Below are 18338 nucleotides of genomic sequence, written 5' to 3'. Positions count from 1 at the left end.
ATATATATATATATATATATATATATATATATATATATATATATATATATATATATAATATATATGTGGGATTTGGATCCGCGCACACTACAATTAGTCCAGAGTTTGTTTGCTCATGTGGTGCCTGCTCATCCACTCCTGCCAGGAGTAAGGGATTTCTAAATAATATCAAGAATAAGGAGAGCGCACCGGTGAATGGTAATAAAAGGTAACACTTTACTATGTAAATATCCACGTACATGAAAGTTAAAATTGATGCACTTAGCCAGTCCTCCGATAACTGTCGCCTCGGGCTGAACCTTCTGCTGGCGGCGTATTTTTCACGGAGAGACCGTCTGCTCTGTTCCAGACTGGAGACCGACTTCGTCTGCAGATGCAAGCCACGCCCAACGCGTTTAGTCACTATGGGACTTCGTCAGGAGCTCCAACGAAACGCGTTGGGCGTGGCTTGCATCTGCAGACGAAGTCGGTCTCCAGTCTGGAACAGAGCAGACGGTCTCTCCGTGAAAAATATGCCGCCAGCAGAAGGTTCAGCCCGAGGCGACAGTTATCGGAGGACTGGCTAAGTGCATCAATTTTAACTTTCATGTACGTGGATATTTACATAGTAAAGTGTTACCTTTTATTACCATTCACCGGTGCGCTCTCCTTATTCTTGATATTATTTTTATATATATATATATATATATATATATATATATATATATATATATATATATATGACACCTTAGTGCTATTTACTGAGTCGGGCAGGTTGTCTGTCTTGTATTTTGTATTGTTTGTCTGCATAAGAGTAAAACACCAGCTAAAACTAAGAAGCAGTCTCACTGCAGGGTCTGTAACAGGATCTACCACATGTACAGTATGTTATGTGAATTTAGCTACAAATACAATTTCCGCTCCGGTTGCAAAACCAGTTTCATCCCGGGACCCTCAATGGGCTATGCTTGCAGATGTTCTGGCTGGATTGCAATCGGGAATGGCCGCCACTCGGCAAGAGCGGGAGGCGGCAAGATCTGAGTCTAGGGTGAGACCACTAGAACTACCAAAGGGGTCTCAGCCTTACCAAAAGTCCAAGTCCTCTTTGGGGAGAAGGGATAATTTTCATTTGTCTTATAATTTACCACTGTCTGCTATGTTGTTTTCTGACTATTCTATGCCAGACCTCACTGCGCAGGTGAGGGTGAGGAGGGCGTAGTAGACCAGCAGTCAGATGGTGACGATTTTGACAGGCCGGGCATTGATAATCTCATCAGAACTGTGCGTCAATCTCTGAAGTTTACAGAAACTGAGGAGTCTATGACAAATGATGAGGTCATCTTTACTAGACGACAGAGAACTCCAATGTGTTTTCCTGTTTCGGAATCTCTTAATAAGATGTTGCTAGAAACACAAAAGAAAACGGCTACATGGGAGAATCCGCCATTGGTGGATTCATCTGTGTCTAAACTTACAAAGAAATTAACCGTACCAGTACCAACTGCTACTACGCTTAAGGACCCTTCGGGCGTAAAATAGAATCTATGCTAAAGTCCAGGTATATATCAGCAGGGGTGTTGCTTAGACCTGGGTTGGTTGGCATTTGGGTAACTAAGGCACTAATGGTATGGATAACAGAACTCAAGTCTGCCTTATACTTCTCGCTGATCAAATCGGGGAAGCTGCAGTCTATCTATGTACAGGGTAAGTACTACAGTGGTGCAATTGGTCAGCACATGGTGCTTATTAAACAGTGTCTGTTGAGTGCTGCAAACATTGTGAGTTCAGGCCTCACCTGCAGCAGCTTTGCTTACTTCTACTGACGTCTGTCAGCTCACTTCTCGCCTTTCATCATTGCTGGTTACAGCACGACGAGCGCTCTGGCTGCGTTCTTGGCAGGCGGATGTTAAAAAAGGTATAGAGGCGTTGCCTTACGTTGGCAAGAAGTTTTTTGGTCCTGAATTGGACAAATGGATTTCTGAGGCCACGGGAGGAAAGTCTGTTTTCTTAGCATTGCCTCCAACAGTACCTAGGAGATATTCTGGACCTGCGTTCAAATCCTTTAGACCTCAGTACTTTCGCGGGCGTGGCAGAGGACGGCCACACCTGGTAGACGAGGTCGGGGACGTGGTTTCCAACAAATCAACACCACTCGTCAGGACGCTAAGGTCACCGGCAAGCCAGTGGCATGACGGGCTCCCAGCCCATCTCGGATCTCCAATTGTGGGAGCACGCCTTCAGACAGTTGGCGTGGTTTCAGACGTCCACAGATGAATGGATCCGCAATTTAGTGTTAAAAGGTTACAAAATAGAGTACGACCGTCTCCCGCATTCCGGTCCCTGTACGCCAACAGGGCCAGGGTTATTATTCCAGTCTGTTTGTAGTACCCAAGCTGGTTGGCTCGGTCAGGCCAATATTGAACTTAAAGGGTCGCAATCAGTACGTCACTTACTACAGATTCAAGATGGAATCTCTGCGATCAGTAATTGCAGGTCTAGAGACACAGGAATTCATGATTGCGCTGGATCTCAGGTATGCGTACTTACACATTCCGATTTGGCCACCTCATCAGAGGTTCTTGCGATTTGCAATACGGCAGAACCATTACCAGTTTCAGGCTTTACAGTGTGGCCTCTCGTCAGCGCCTCGGATTTCACCAAGGTGATGTCTGTGATGATAGCTCATCTCAGATCCCTGGGAGTGACAATAGTTCCGTACTTGTACGATTTGCTCATCAAAGCTCCGTCTCAACAAATGCTCCTTCAACAGGCGTTGCTAACATACAATGTACTGGTTCATCACGGTTGGATTGTCAACTTCAAGAAATCACATCTAATTCCGTCTCAACGACTTCGATTCCTAGGTATGATTCTCGATAGGGTAAATCAAAGAATTTACCTACCAGAACAGAAAGTACAGGTCATTTGTCATCTGGTACAATTAGTGCTCAAGCCACGCACAGTCTCGGTTCATTTGTGCATTCGCCTCTTAGGCACAATGGTGGCGGCTTTCGAAACGCTTCAGTTCTGAAGATTTCACTCACGTCCTTTCTCTAACGTCCTAGTGGATGCTGGGGACTCCGTCAGGACCATGGGGAATAGCGGCTCCGCAGGAGACAGGGCACAAAAGTAAGCTTTTAGGATCACATGGTGTGTACTGTCTCCTCCCCCTATGACCCTCCTCCAAGCCTCAGTTAGGTTTTTGTGCCCGTCCGAGCAGGGTGCAATCTAGGTGGCTCTCTTAAAGAGTTGCTTAGAAAAAGTTTTTAGGTTCTTTATTTTCAGTGAGTCCTGCTGGCAACAGGCTCACTGCATCGAGGGACTTAGGGGAGAGAAGTGAACTCACCTGCGTGCAGGATGGATTGGCTTCTTAGGCTACTGGACACCATTAGCTCCAGAGGGAGTCGGAACACAGGTCTCGCCCTGGGGTTCGTCCCGGAGCCGCGCCGCCGACCCCCCTTGCAGATGCTGAAGATTGAAGAGGTCCGGAACCAGGCGGCAGAAGACTTTCAGTCTTCATCAGGTAGCGCACAGCACTGCAGCTGTGCGCCATTGTTGTCAGCACACTTCACACAGCGGTCACGGAGGGTGCAGGGCGCGGGGGGGGGGGCGCCCTGGGCAGCAATGTATAATACCTGTATGGCGAAAAATACATCACATATAGCCCTTGAGGCTATATGGATGTATTTAACCCCTGCCAGATATCACAGACTCCGGAGAAGAAGCCCGCCGAAAAGGGGGCGGGGCCTATTCTCCTCCGCACACAGCGCCATTTTCCCTCACAGAAATGCTGGTGGGAAGGCTCCCATGCTCTCCCCTGCACTGCACTACAGAAACAGGGTTAAAACAGAGAGGGGGGGCACTGATTTGGCGATATGAATATATATTAAAATGCTATAAGGGAGGAACACTTATATAAAGGTTGTCCCTGTATAATTATAGCGTTTTGGTGTGTGCTGGCAAACTCTCCCTCTGTCTCCCCAAAGGGCTAGTGGGTCCTGTCCTCTATCAGAGCATTCCCTATGTGTGTGCTGTATGTCGGTACGTGTGTGTCGACATGTATGAGGAAAATGTTGGTGAGGAGGCGGAGCAAATTGCCTGTAATGGTGATGTCACTCTCTAGGGAGTCGACACCGGAATGGATGGCTTAATTATGGAATTACGTGATAATGTCAACACGCTGCAAGCCGGTTGACGACATGAGACGGCCGGCGAACAAATTAGTACCTGTCCAGGCGTCTCAAACACCGTCAGGGGCTGTAAAACGCCCATTTACCTCAGTCGGTCGACCCAGACACGGACACTGATTTCAGTGTCGACGGTGAAGAAACAAACGTATTTTCCTTTAGGGCCACACGTTAAGGGCAATGAAGGAGGTGTTACATATTTCTGATACTACAAGTACCACAAAAAAGGGTATTATGTGGGATGTGAAAAAACTACCTGTAGTTTTTCCTGAATCAGATAAATTAAATGAAGTGTGTGAGATGCGTGGGTTTCCCCCGATAGAAAATTATTGGCGGTATACCCTTTCCCGCCAGAAGTTAGGGCGCGTTGGGAAACGCCCCTTAGGGTGGATAAGGCGCTCACATGCTTATCAGAACAAGTGGCGGTACCATCTACAGATAGGGCCGTACTTAAGGAGCCAGCTGATAGGAGGCTGGAAAATATCCTAAAAAGTATACACACACATGCTGGTGTTATACTGCGACCAGCGATCGCCTCAGCCTGGATGTGCAGAGCTGAGGTGGCTTGGTCGGATTCCCTGACTAAAAATATTGATACCCTTGACAGGGACAGTATTTTATTGACTATAAGAGCATTTAAAGGATGCATTTCTATATATGCGAGATGCGCAGAGGGATATTTGCACTCTGGCATCAAGAGTAAATGCGATGTCCATATCTGCAAGAAGATGTTTATGGACACGACAGTGGTCAGGTGATGCAGATTCCAAACGGCACAAAGATGTATTGCCGTATAAAGGGGAGGAATTATTTGGGGTCGGTCCATGGGACCTGGTGGCCACGGCAACTGCTGGAAAATCCACCGTTTTTTTTACCCTAAGTCACATCTCTGCAGAAAAAGACACCGTCTTTTCAGCCTCAGTCCTTTCGTCCCTATAAGAGTCATATCTGCCCAGGGATAGAGGAAAGGGAAGAAGACTGCAGCAGGCAGCCCATTCCCAGGAACAGAAGCCCTCCACCGCTTCTACCAAGTTCTCAGCATGACGCTGAGACCGTACAGGACCCCTGGATCCTACAAGTAGTATCCAAGGGGTACAGATTGGAATGTCGAGACGTTTCCCCCTCGCAGGTTCCTGTAGTCTGCTGTACCAATGTCTCCCTCCGACAGGGAGGCAGTATTGAAAACAATTCACAAGCTGTATTCCCAGCAGGTGATAATAAAATTACCCCTCCTACAACAAGGAAAGGGGTATTATTCCACACTATATGGTGGTACTGAAGCCAGAAGGCTAGGTGAGACCTATTCTAAATCTGAAATATTTGAACACTTACAAAGGTTCAAATCCAGATGCAGTCACTCAGAGCAGTGATAGCGAACCGGGAAGAAGGGGACTATATGGTGTCCCGGGACATCAGGGATGCTTACCTCCATGTCCCAAAATTTGCCTTTCTCACCAAGGGTACCTCAGGTTCGTGGTACAGAACTGTCACTATCAGTTTCAGACGATGCCGTTGGATTGTCCAAGGCACCCCGGGTCCTTACCAAGGTAATGACCGAAATGAGGATTCGTCTTCAAAGGAAATGGACGACCTCCTGATAAGAACAAGGTCCAGAGAACAGTGGAGGTCGGAGTAGCACTATCTCAAGTAGTTCTACGACAGCACGGGTGGATTCTAAATATTCCAAAACCGCAGTTGTTCCGACGACACGTCTGCTGGTCCTAGGGATGATTCTGGACACAGTCCAGAAAAAGGTGTTTCTCCCAGAGGAGAAAGCCAGGGAGTTATCCGAGCTAATCGGGATCCTCCTAAAACCAGGAAAAGTGTCAGTGCATCATTGCACAAGAGTCCTGGTAAAAAATGGTGGCTTATTACGAAGCGATTCCATTCGGCAGATTTCACGCAAGAACTCTTCAGTGGGATCTGCTGGACAAATGGTCCGGATCGCATCTTCAGATGCATCAGCGGATAACCCTATATCCAAGGACAAGGGTGTCTCTCCTGTGGTGATTACAGAGTGCTCATCTTCTAGAGGGCCGCAGATTCGGCATTCAGGATTGGATGCTGGTGACCACGGGGGCCAGCCTGAGAGGCTGGGGAGCAGTCACACAGGGAAAAAATTTCCAGGGAGTGTGATCAAGTCTGGAGAATTCTCTCCACATAAATATACTGGAGCTAAGAGCAAATTTATAATGCTCTAAGCTTAGCAAGACCTCTGCTTCAAGGTCAGCCGGTATTGATCCAGTGGGATAACATCACGGCAGTCGCCCACGTAAACAGAAAGGGCGGCACAAGAAGCAGGAGGGCAGTGGCAAAACTGCAAGGATTTTTTGCTAGGCGGAAAATCATGTGATAGCACTGTCAGCAGTGTTCATTCCGGGAGTGGACGACTGGGAAGCAGACTTCCTCAGCAGGCACGACCTCCACCCGGGAGAGTGGGGACTTCATCGGGAAGTTTTCCGCATGATTGTGAACCGTTGGGAAAGACCAAAGGGGGACATGATGGCGTCCCGCCCGAACAAAAAACGGGACAGGTATTGCGCCAGGTCACGAGACCTTCAGGCGATAGCTGTGGACGTCCTGGTAACACCGTGGGTGTAACAGTCGCTGTATGTGTTCCCTCCTCTGCTTCTCATAACCAAGGTATTGAGAATTATAAGACGTAGAGGAGTAAGAACTATACTCGTGGCTCCGGATTGGCCAAGAGGGACTTGGTACCCGGAACTTCAAGAGATGCTCACAGAGGACTAATGGCCTCGGGAGCTAAGAAGGGACTTGCTTCAGCAAGTACCATGTCTGTTCCAAGACTTACCGCGGCTGCGTTTGACGGCATGGCGGTTGAACGCCGGATCCTAAGGGAAAAGGCATTTCGGAAGAGGTCATACCTACCCTGGTCAAAGCCAGGAAGGAGGTGACCGCACAACGTTATCACCACATGTGGTGAAAATATGTTGCGTGGGTGAGGCCAGGAAGGCCCCACGAAGAAATTTCAACTAGGTCGATTTCTGCACTTCCTGCAAACAGGAGTGTCTATGAGCCTCAAATTGGGGTCCATTAAGGTTCAAGTTTCGGCCCTGTAGATTTTCTTCCAGAAAGAATTGGCTTCGGTTCCTGAAGTCCAGAAGTTTGTCAAGGGAGTATTGCATATACAGCCCCTTTTGTGCCTCCAGTGGCACCGTGGGATCTCAATGTAGTGTTGGGATTCCTCAAATCATATTGGTTTGAACCGCTCAAATCTGTGGATTTGAAATATCTCACATGGAAAGTGACCATGCTGTTGGCCCTGGCCTCGGCCAGGCGATTGTCAGAATTGGCGGCTTTGTCTTACAAAAGCCCATATTTAATTTTCCATTCGGACAGGGCAGAACTGCAGACTTGTCCCCAGTTTCTTCCTAAGGTGGTGTCAGCGTTTCACCTGAAACAACCTATTGTGGTGCCTGCGGCTACTAGGGACTTGGAGGACTCCAAGTTGCTAGACGTTGTCAGGGCCCTGAAAATAAATATATATATATATATATATATATATATATATAATTCCAGGACGGCTGGAGTCAGAAAGTCTGACTTGCTGTTTATATTGTATGCACCCAAAAAGCTGGGTGCTCCTGCTTCTAAGCAGACTATTGCTCGTTGGATTTGTAGTACAATTCAGCTTGCACATTCTGTGGCAGGCCTGCCACAGCCAAAATCTGTAAATGCCCATTCCACAAGGAAGGTGGGCTCATCTTGGGCGGCTGCCCGAGGGGTCTCGGCTTTACAACTTTGCCGAGCAGCTACGTGGTCAGGGGGGAACACGTTTGTAAAATTCTACAAATTTGATACCCTGGCTGAGGAGGACCTGGAGTTTCTCTCATTCGGTGCTGCAGAGTCATCCGCACTCTCCCGCCCGTTTGGGAGCTTTGGTATAATCCCCATGGTCCTGACTGAGTCCCCAGCATCCACTAGGACGTTAGAGAAAATAAGATTTTACTTACCGATAAATCTATTTCTCGTAGTCCGTAGTGGATGCTGGGCGCCCATCCCAAGTGCGGATTGTCTGCATTACTTGTACATAATTATTGTTACATTGTTACGGATTCTCTGGAAGAAGCCGCCGATCTGCACACAGGCGGAGAAACGCGTAGAGGAGAGTGCTAGTTACGGCTGTAACATTGTGGATAACCAGCGACTATACGTAAGGACCGGAGTATGCCATTAGGAGTGAGACGTCACCCTGCTTTTAAACCCCAGGTCTGAAGACACGTCGAGCTGGATATCTAAATTAGCGTGGCCACGCTGGAGTGATAAGCTGGACTGATAAGTATAAGTTCATCTCTGCTATGAGAATATATGGAAAATTACTAATACTGAACTTTTACCACTAACCAAGTTTGCATGAATATCTACACGTTCTGATTTTCCATCTGTGCCAATTGATTAATATGCGGAAAATCTTTGAAGCTTATCTCTGCTAAAAGATTACATGGAAAATCACCTGCTTAGCATTTACTACTAACCAAGTTTGCATGAATATCTACACGCTTCAATCTCATTACTGGCATTTGATAAATATGAGGCATTGTTAGCTCAGCATTGTTGCATGACATTAATCTTCTGTGCCTTTTGAGCTTTCTAACATCTTCTAACATCTTGGAGCCATACTATATAGTGAGCAAATACAGAAGCTATGATCTGTTGGCTAAATGCCACCTATGCTGCTAATTATTAATGAAGTAGATAAGCTAAATTAATTTAGAAGTGGCCACCAGCTTTTTCATATATATTTTAATATTTTAATTCATTGTTACACCGGCCGTGTGATTAATGTTTGTGTGTTATGTAATGTAAAATAAATGTTTTGTGTTTTGAAAATTTATTGATCTGGACAGCGCTTCATTTCTTGGAGTTTTGTTATTGTTGTGGGCCATCTTTTCAGAGGCTCCTTCGTTGTTATCATACTGTTAACTGGGTTCAAATCACAGGTTGTACGGTGTGATTGGTGTGGCTGGTATGAGTCTTACCCGGGATTCAAGATCCTTCCTTATTGTGTACGCTCGTCCGGGCACAGTACCTAACTGAGGCTTGGAGGAGGGTCATAGGGGGAGGAGCCAGTACACACCATGTGATCCTAAAAGCTTACTTTTGTGCCCTGTCTCCTGCGGAGCCGCTATTCCCCATGGTCCTGACGGAGTCCCCAGCATCCACTACGGACTACGAGAAATAGATTTATCGGTAAGTAAAATCTTATTTTTTCAACTGGATGTGCTCGCACAGTGATCGGGCTCGCATCTGCAGATTCACCGCAGGGTGAGGGTCGCTACGGGCCAGAGTGTCTCTACTCTGGTGGCTCAAAGTATAGAATGTAACCATAGGGAAATGGTTCGGCGCCTGGAATTGGATAATTCTCACGGCAGACGCGAGTCTCAGAGGTTGGGGAGCTGTAGTTCAAAATATCAGCTCCAGGGTCTCTGGGCGTATCACGAAAGATTGCTGTCTATAAATGTCCTGGAACTCCGGGCAATTTACAATGCGCTACGACAAGCAGTGCACATGCTTCGGTCTCAGACTGTTCAGGTGCAGTCAGACAATGCGACGACTGTCGCATACATCAACAAACAAGGAGGAACGAAAAGCCGCATGGCAATGCGGGAAGTAGCTCGAATCCTCAATTAGGCCGAGTATCACCAACTGATATTGTCGGCGGTATTCATTCCGGGAGTGGACAACTGAGAGGTGGATTATCTCAACCGTCGGGATTTTCATCCAGGAGAATGGGCATTAAATCCAGAGGTGCTTCACATGCTGGTCCAGAGGTGGGGTCACCCTCAAGTGGACCTGATGGCATCTCGCCACAATCATCAAACGCCCCAGTAAGTGTCCAAAACGAGAGATCCAAAGGCAGTGGCAGTGGATGCTCTCACAATTACGTGGCCATACAGCCTCGTGTATCCGTTTCCACTGTTTCCGCTGCTCCCCCTGTTGCTAAAACTGATCAAAAGAGTCCGTCACAGTCATACTAGTGGCGCCTCATTGGCCTCGGAGAGCTTGGTTCTCGGATCTCCGCGGACTACTAGCAGACTATCCTTGGCCGCTGCCACTGCGTTCGGACCTGTTACAACAGGGTCCGTTCCTTTACCCCGATTTAGCGCGGCTGCGTTTGACGGAGTGGCTGTTGAGACCGCCCTCTTAAGAAGAGAGGGCATTGCAGAATCAGTTGTACCAACCATGTTACGAGCTAGGAAGCCGGTTACGGCAGGCCATTATTAAAGAATTTGGCGTGCCTATTTAGGTTGTTGTGAAGCTCGGAATTTTCCAACTCCATCTTTCAAGTTATCCCGTCTTTTGTTATTTCTACAGATGGGGTTAGATGGAGGTCTGCGTTTATCCACACTAAAAGTGCAGATATCTGCGTTGTCAATTTACTTTCAGAGAAGATTGGCTCTATTGCCGTCGGTACACACTTTTCTGCAAGGTGGCCTCAGAGTACATCCTCCATTCACTCCACCTACTGCGCCATGGGACTATAATCTGGTTTTAGATTTCTTAGTCTTCATATTTTGAACCCTTACAACAAGTGGATATTAAGTTTCTCACTTGGTAAAACAATTTTTCTACTAGCCTTGGCAAGGCGTGTTTCAGATTTGGGTGCCTTGTCATGCAAGCCACCGTATTTAGTGTTTCATGATGACAGAGCGGAACTTCGGACGAATCCCGCTTTCCTACCAAAAGTAGTGTCCTCTTTTCACATCAATCAACCAATTGTTGTTCCTGTGTTAACAGGAGATTCTGAAACCTTGGATGTAGTACGCACACTACGCGTTTATGATCCCGAACGTCTACAGTTCGTAAGACAGATACGTTGCTTGGGTTCTACGATGCTACCAAGATGGGTTGGCCAGCTTCTAAGCAGACCTTATCCAGATGGATAAAACTGACCATATTTCAGGCTTACCTTCATGCTAGGTTATAGCCACCTACATCAGTAACAGCTCATTCCACACGTTCTGTGGGAATGTCATGGGCAGCTGGTCGTGGAGCTTCTACGACACAGCTTTGCCGTGCGGCTATATGGTCTTCAGTGCACACGTTTGTGCGCTTTTACAAGTTTGATACTTATGCGGCATCAGCATCTAGCTTTGGCCGCCTAGTGTTACAGGTGCCAAACAGCTCTCCCGCCCAGGGGGGAAACTTTGGTACATCCCAAGAGTACTCCAGTGACCCCTAGTGGATGAAAAGAAAATAGGATTTTGGTACTTACCAGGTAAAAATTTTTCTTTGAATCCATAGGGGGCACTGGACTCCCACCCAGAGCAGTTTTTCCTGGTTTGTGGTAAGTTCAGGGGATCTTATGGTAACACACGCTCACCGACTGGTTCAAATTATCAAGTTCTATCGGTTATGGTGTCAACTGTTAGTTGCCAGTAACGTTATGTGTCAACTTTATTGTTGTCCGTTTTGTTATGTTGTTCTCCATTGTCAACCTCTCTATAGCTCCTGTTCGGCTCAGTAAAAAAAACACTGAGCTACTCTGGGATATGGAGGGAGGAAGTAGTTCCAAATTTAATTTATTCAGTGCCTTGTTTCCTGCGGAACCGTCCATATCCCAAGAGTACTCCAGTGCCCCCTATGGATTCAAAGAAAAGGATTTACCTGGTAAGTACCAAAATCCTATTTTTCCTTCCACTTGGCAATAATCATTTCATTTAACTAAACATTTTTACTCATCCTTGGCTTTGAAATGTGTTTGTCAACTGAAGTGCGACATGAAGGCGCTAAATGTTTTCATTAGAAATACATGATGAAACCCAAAGCATGCCAGCCCAGAGCTGCTGTAAAATCCAGATTATTTTCTGGAGTGAAAAGAGCATTGTTGACGCATCTGTGTCCAGACTCTCAAAGAAGGTGGTTTTGCCTGTTCCAGGATCTACTGCCTTAAAGGAGCCGGGAGATAGAAATATTGATAACACGCTTAAATCAATGTACACTGCTTCTGGGGCCATATTACGTCCCACTATTGCTAGTGCATGGATTGCAAAAGTAATACTGAAGTGGTTGGCTACCTTACTTGATGATCTGGATACGATGGATAGGGATGACGTTGCATTATATTTACGCAACATACATGATTTTGCAGTTTTTATTATAGAATCCATGAAAGATCTGGGTTCCATGGCTGCGGGAATTTCTTCCATGTCTGTTTCGGCTCGAGTGAAAAGAGCATGCACACCTGAAATGGCATTTTTGCTATTGTGCTCTGAATGGTAAATGTAGGGTCACTGGTATGCCTACACCATACATGACCAGGAACACTGAGTGGCAAATTATGAATTTGTCTGCACACAGTCCGATTCAGCCATGTAAAGCTTTACAATTGGTTTGGGGCTACACATATGGCTATGTTTTTCTGTAGGGATTACGTTATCACTTTGCTCTGTTTTCCAGCCCTCTTTTAACCCCTTCATAACTTGGGGGTATTTTATTGTATTTAAGTTTGTTACCAAGCCAGTTTATCTGTTTTTAGCTAAAATATCCCTTTTGAAATTGCAGCAACATTGTTATATTTGAGGCAGAGGTTTTGTTTTGGCAAAAGAAATCAATATTTTGCCATTTTCAAAGCCCCCGTAGATCTGCGACAGTGATGTAAAGGCAGGGGAGGCAGAGCCTCTCCTGTTATTCTTTTAGTATCCTCCAGAGCTCTGACTATAAAAATGATTACAATAATGCATTTTCTCTAACGTCCTAGTGGATGCTGGGAACTCCGTAAGGACCATGGGGAATAGCGGGCTCCGAAGGAGGCTGGGCACTCTAGAAAGATCTTAGACTACCTGGTGTGCACTGGCTCCTCCCACTATGACCCTCCTCCAAGCCTCAGTTAGATTTCGTGCCCGGCCGAGGTTGGATGCACACTAGGGGCTCTCCTGAGCTCTTAGAAAGTTATAGTCTTAGAATTTGTTATTTTCAGTGAGACCTGCTGGCAACAGGCTCACTGCAGCGAGGGACTAAGGGGAGAAGAAGCGAACTCGCCTGCTTGCAGCCGGATTGGGCTTCTTAGGCTACTGGCCCAGCCTTGATGTTCGGTCCCGGAGCCGCGCCGCCGTCCCCCTTACAGAGCCAGAAGCAAGAAGATGGTCCGGAAAATCGGCGGCATGAAGACTCTGTCTTCACCAAGGTAGCGCACAGCACTGCAGCTGTGCGCCATTGCTCCTCTCACACACTTCACACTCCGGTCACTGAGGGTGCAGGGCGCTGGGGGGGGCGCCCTGAGGCAGCAATAAAAACACCTTGGCTGGCTAAAATACCTCAATATATGGCCCCAGGGGCTATATATGAGGTAAATACCCCTGCCAGAATTCCATAAAAAACGGGAGAATAGGCCGCGAAAAAGGGGCGGAGCCTATCTCCTCAGCACACTGGCGCCATTTTTCCCTCACAGCTCGGCTGGAGGGAAGCTCCCTGGCTCTTCCCTGCAATTCTACAGTACAGTAAGAGGGAAAAGAGAGGGGGGGCATTAAAATTGGCACTGTATACAGTATATTATATAAAAGCTATTAGGGACATAACTCAGTTAGTCCCTGTATATATATATATATAGCGCTCTGGTGTGTGCTGGCATACTCTTATTCTGTCCCCCCAAAGGGCTTTTGTGGGTCCTGTCCTCGTTTAGAGCATTCCCTGTGTGTCTGCGGTGTGTCGGTACGGCTGTGTCGACATGTTGAATGAGGAGGCTTATATGGTGACAGAACAGAGGCCGATATATGTGATGTCGCCCCCTGTGGGGCCGACACCAGAGTGGATGGATAGGTGAAAGGTATTAACCGACAGTGTCAACTCCTTACATAAAAGGGTGGATGACGTAACAGCTGTGGGACAGCCGGCTTCGCAGCCCGCGCCTGCCCAGGCGTCTCAAAGGCCATCTGGGGCTCAAAAACGCCCGCTCTCTCAGATGGCAGACACAGATGTCGACACGGAGTCTGACTCCAGTGTCGACAAGGTGGAGACATATACACAATCCACTAGGAACATCCGTGACGTGATCCCGGCAATAAAAAATGTGTTATACATTTCTGACTTTAACCCAAGCACCTCTAAAAATGGGTTTTAGGTTTGGGGAGAAAAAACAGGCAGTATTTTGTTCCCCCATCAGATGAATAAATAAAGTGTGTGAAAGCGTGGGTTCCCCCGTTAAGAAACTGGTAATTTATAAAAAGTTACTGATGGCGTACCCTTTCCCGCCAGGTGGATAAGTTACGCTGGGAGATATCCCCTAGGGTGGATAAGGCGCTCACACGTTTGTCAAAAAAGGTGGCACTGCCGTCTTAGGATACGGCCACTTTAATAGGTACCTGTTGATAAAAAACAGGAGGCTATCCTGAAGTCTGTATTTACACACTCAGGTACTAGACTGAGACCTGCAGATAGTGCTGCTGCAGCGTGGTCGGTGACCCTGTCAAACAGGGATACTAGTTGGCAAACATAAAAACATAGTAAAGACGTCGTCTTATATATGGGGGAAGCACAGAGGGATATTTTGCCGGCTGGCATCCAAAATAAATGTAATGTCCATTCTGTCAGGAGGGTATTAGAGACCTGTCACTGGACAGGTGATGCTGACTTAAAAAGCGCATAGAGAGCCTTATAAGGGTGAGGAATTATTTGGGGATGGTCTCTGGGACCTCGTATCCACAGCAACTGCTGGGAAGAAATAATTTTACCTCAGGTTTCCTCACAGACAAAGGTACAGTCCTTTCGGCTTCAGAAAAGCAAGCGGGTCAAATGGCGCTTCCTTTCTGTACAGAGACAAGGGTAGAGGGAAAAAAGCTGCACCAGTCAGCCTGTTCCCAGAATCAAGATTCTTCCCCCGCCTCCTGTGAGGCCACACCATGACGCGGGTGCTCCACAGGTGTAGCCAGGTACGGTGGGGGGCCGTCTCAAAAATTTCAGCAATTAGTGGGCTCGCTCACAGGTGGATCCCTGTTTCTTTCAAGTAGTATTTCAGGGGTACAAGCTGGAATTCGAGATGTCTCCCCCCAGCCGTTTCCTAAAATATGCCTTGCTGACAACTCCCTCAGGCAGGGAGGCTGTGCTAGAGGCAATTAATAAGCGGTATTCCCAGCAGGTAATACTCAAGGTGCCCCTACTTCAACAAGGACGGGGTTACTATTCCACACGGGTTGGGGTACCGAAACCGCATGGTTCGGTGTGACCCATTTTATATTTAAAATCCTTGAACACAAAAATTCAAGTTCAAGATGGAATCGCTCAGGGCGGTTATTCCAAGCCTGGACGAGGGGGATTACATGGTATCCTGGGACATCAAGGATGCTCACCTGCATGTCCCCATTTACCATCCTCGCCAGGAGTACCTCAGATTTGTGGTACAGGATTACCATTGCCAAGTCCAGACACTGCCGTTTGGACTGTACATGGCACCGAGGGTGTTTTATCAAGGTAATGGCCGAAATGTTGATACTCCTTCAAAAAAAGGGAGTTGTAATTATCCCGTACTTGGACAATCTCGTTATAAGGGCGAGGTCCAAGGAGCAGTTGGTAGTCGGGGTAGCACTATTTTGGAAAGTGCTACAACAGCATGGTTGGATTCTAAACAGTCCAAAGTCACAGCTGGTTCCTATGACACGTCTACTGTTCCTGGGGATGGTTCTGGACATAAACCAGAAATAGTGTTTCTCCCGGAGGAGAAAGCCAAGGAGTTGTCATCTCTAGTCAGAGACCTCCTGAAGCCAAAATAGGTAGCGGTGCATCATTGCACGCGAATCCTGGGAAAAATGGTAGCTTCCTACGAAGCAATCCCATTAGGCAGGTTCCATACAAGAACTTTTCAGAGGGACCTGTTGGACAAGTGGTCCGGATCGCATCTTCCGATGCATAGGCTGATAACCCTGTCTCCAAGGACCAGGGTATCTCTACTGTGGTGGCTGCAGAGTGCCCATCTTCAAGAGGGCCGCAGGTTCGGCATACAGGACTAGGTCCTAGTGACCATGGATTCCAGCCTTTGAGGCTGGGAGGCAGTCACACAGGGAAGAAATTTCCAGGGACTTTGGTCAAGTCAGGTTATTTCCCTACACATAAATATACTGGACCTGAGGGCCATTTACAATGCCCTGAGGCCGGCATGGCCTCTGCTTCAAAACCAGCCGGTACTGATCCAATCAGACAACATCACGGCAGTCGCCCATGTAAACCAACAGGGCGGCACAAGAAGCAGGATGGCGATGGCAGAAGCCACAAGGATTCTCCGATAGGCGGAAAATCATGTGTTAGCACTGTCAGCAGTGTTCATTCCCGGAGTGGACAACTGGGAAGCAGATCTTCTCAACAGACACGACCTCCACCCGGGAGAATGGGGACTTCCTCCAGAAGTCTTCCAATAGGATTGTACACCATTGGGAAAGGCCACAGGTGGACATGATGGCGTCCCGCCTCAACAAAAAGCTATAAAAGATATTGCACCGGGTCAAGGGACCCTCAGGCGATAGCTATGGACGCTCTGGTAACACCGTGGGTGTACCAGTCGGTTTATGTGTTCTCCCCTCTGCCTCTCATACCAAAGGTACTGAGAATAATAAGAAGGCGAGGAGTAAGAACGATACTCGTGGATGGCCAAGAAGAGCTTGGTACCCAGAACTTCAAGAATTTATATCAGAGGACCCATGGCCTCTGCCACTCAGACAGGACCTGCGGCAGCAGGGGCCCTGTCTGTTCCAAGACTTACCGCGGCTGCGTTTGTCGGCATGGCGGTTGAACGCCGGATCCTGAAGGAAAAGGGCATTCCGGAGGAAGTCATTCCTACGCTTACTAAAGCCAGGAAAGAGGTTACAGCAACTCATTATCACCGCATATGGCGAAAATATGTTGCATGGTGTGAGGCCGAAGGGCCCCAACAGAGGAATTTCAACTAGGTCGATTTCTGCATTTCCTGCAAGCAGGAGTGACTATGGGCCTTAAATTGGGTTCCATTAAGGTACAGATCTCGGCTCTGTCGATTTTCTTTCAAAAAGAACTAGCTTCAGTACCTGAAGTTCAGACATTTATAAAAGGAGTGCTGCAGAGTCAGCCCCCGTTTGTGCCTCCTGTGGCACCTTGGGATCTCAACGTGGTGTTGAGTTTCTTAAAATCACATTGGTTTGAACCACTAAAAACCGTGGATCTGAAATATCTCACGTGGAAGGTGGTTATGTTATTGGCCTTGGCTTCTGCCAGGCGAGTATCAAAGTTGGCGGCTTTGTCTTGTAAAAGCCCTTATTTGATTTTCCATATGGATAGGGCAGAATTGAGGACTCGTCCCCAGTTTCTCCCAAAGGTGGTGTCAGCGTTTCACCTGAACCAGCCTATTGTGGTGCCAAGGCTACTAGGGACTTGGAGGACTCCAAGTTGCTAGACGTTGTCAGGGCACTGAAAATATATGTTTCCAGAACGGCTAGAGTCAGAAAATCTGACTCGCTGTTTATCCTATATGCACCTAACAAGCTGGGTGCTCCTGCTTCTAAGCAGACTATTGCTCGTTGGATTTGTAGTACAATTCAGCTTGCACATACTGTGGCAGGCCTGCCACAGCCAAAATCTGTCAATGCCCATTCCACAAGGAAGGTGGGCTCATCTTGGGCGGCTGCCCGAGAGGTCTCGGCTTTACAACTTTGCCGAGCAGCTACTTGGTCAGGGGCAAACACGTTTGCAAAATTCTACAAATTTGATACCCTGGCTGAGGAGGACCTGGAGTTCTCTCATTCAGTGCTGCAGAGTCATCCGCACTCTCCCGCCCGTTTGGGAGCTTTGGTATAATCCCCATGGTCCTTACGGAGTTCCCAGCATCCACTAGGACGTTAGAGAAAATAAGAATTTACTCACCGGTAATTCTATTTCTCGTAGTCCGTAGTGGATGCTGGGCGCCCATCCCAAGTGCGGTTTATCTGCAATACTTGTACATAGTTATTGTTAACTAAATCGGGTTATTGTTGAGCCATCTGTTGAGAGGCTCTATTGTTTCATACTGTTAACTGTGTTTCATATCACGAGTTGTACGGTGTGATTGGTGTGGCTGGTATGAGTCTTACCCGGGATTCAAAATCCTTCCTTATTGTGTACGCTCGTCCGGGCACAGTACCTAACTGAGGCTTGGAGGAGGGTCATAGTGGGAGGAGCCAGTGCACACCAGGTAGTCTAAGATCTTTCTAGAGT

The 18338-nt window shown here is 47.4% G+C and overlaps 1 protein-coding gene across 1 annotated transcript in view; it reads left to right on the top strand.

The window, feature by feature from the left end:
• SCCPDH (saccharopine dehydrogenase (putative)) overlaps positions 1-18338 on the top strand; it is a 236931-nt gene that overhangs the window by 167991 nt on the left and 50602 nt on the right. The gene's annotated exons all lie outside the window — the stretch shown is intronic.

This window comes from Pseudophryne corroboree, chromosome 4 (genome assembly GCF_028390025.1).
Source record: "Pseudophryne corroboree isolate aPseCor3 chromosome 4, aPseCor3.hap2, whole genome shotgun sequence".
In the NCBI taxonomy this organism is placed as follows: domain Eukaryota; kingdom Metazoa; phylum Chordata; class Amphibia; order Anura; family Myobatrachidae; genus Pseudophryne; species Pseudophryne corroboree.
Note: the sequence above shows the minus strand (reverse complement) of the source record. Positions and strands in the feature narration are given on the sequence as shown.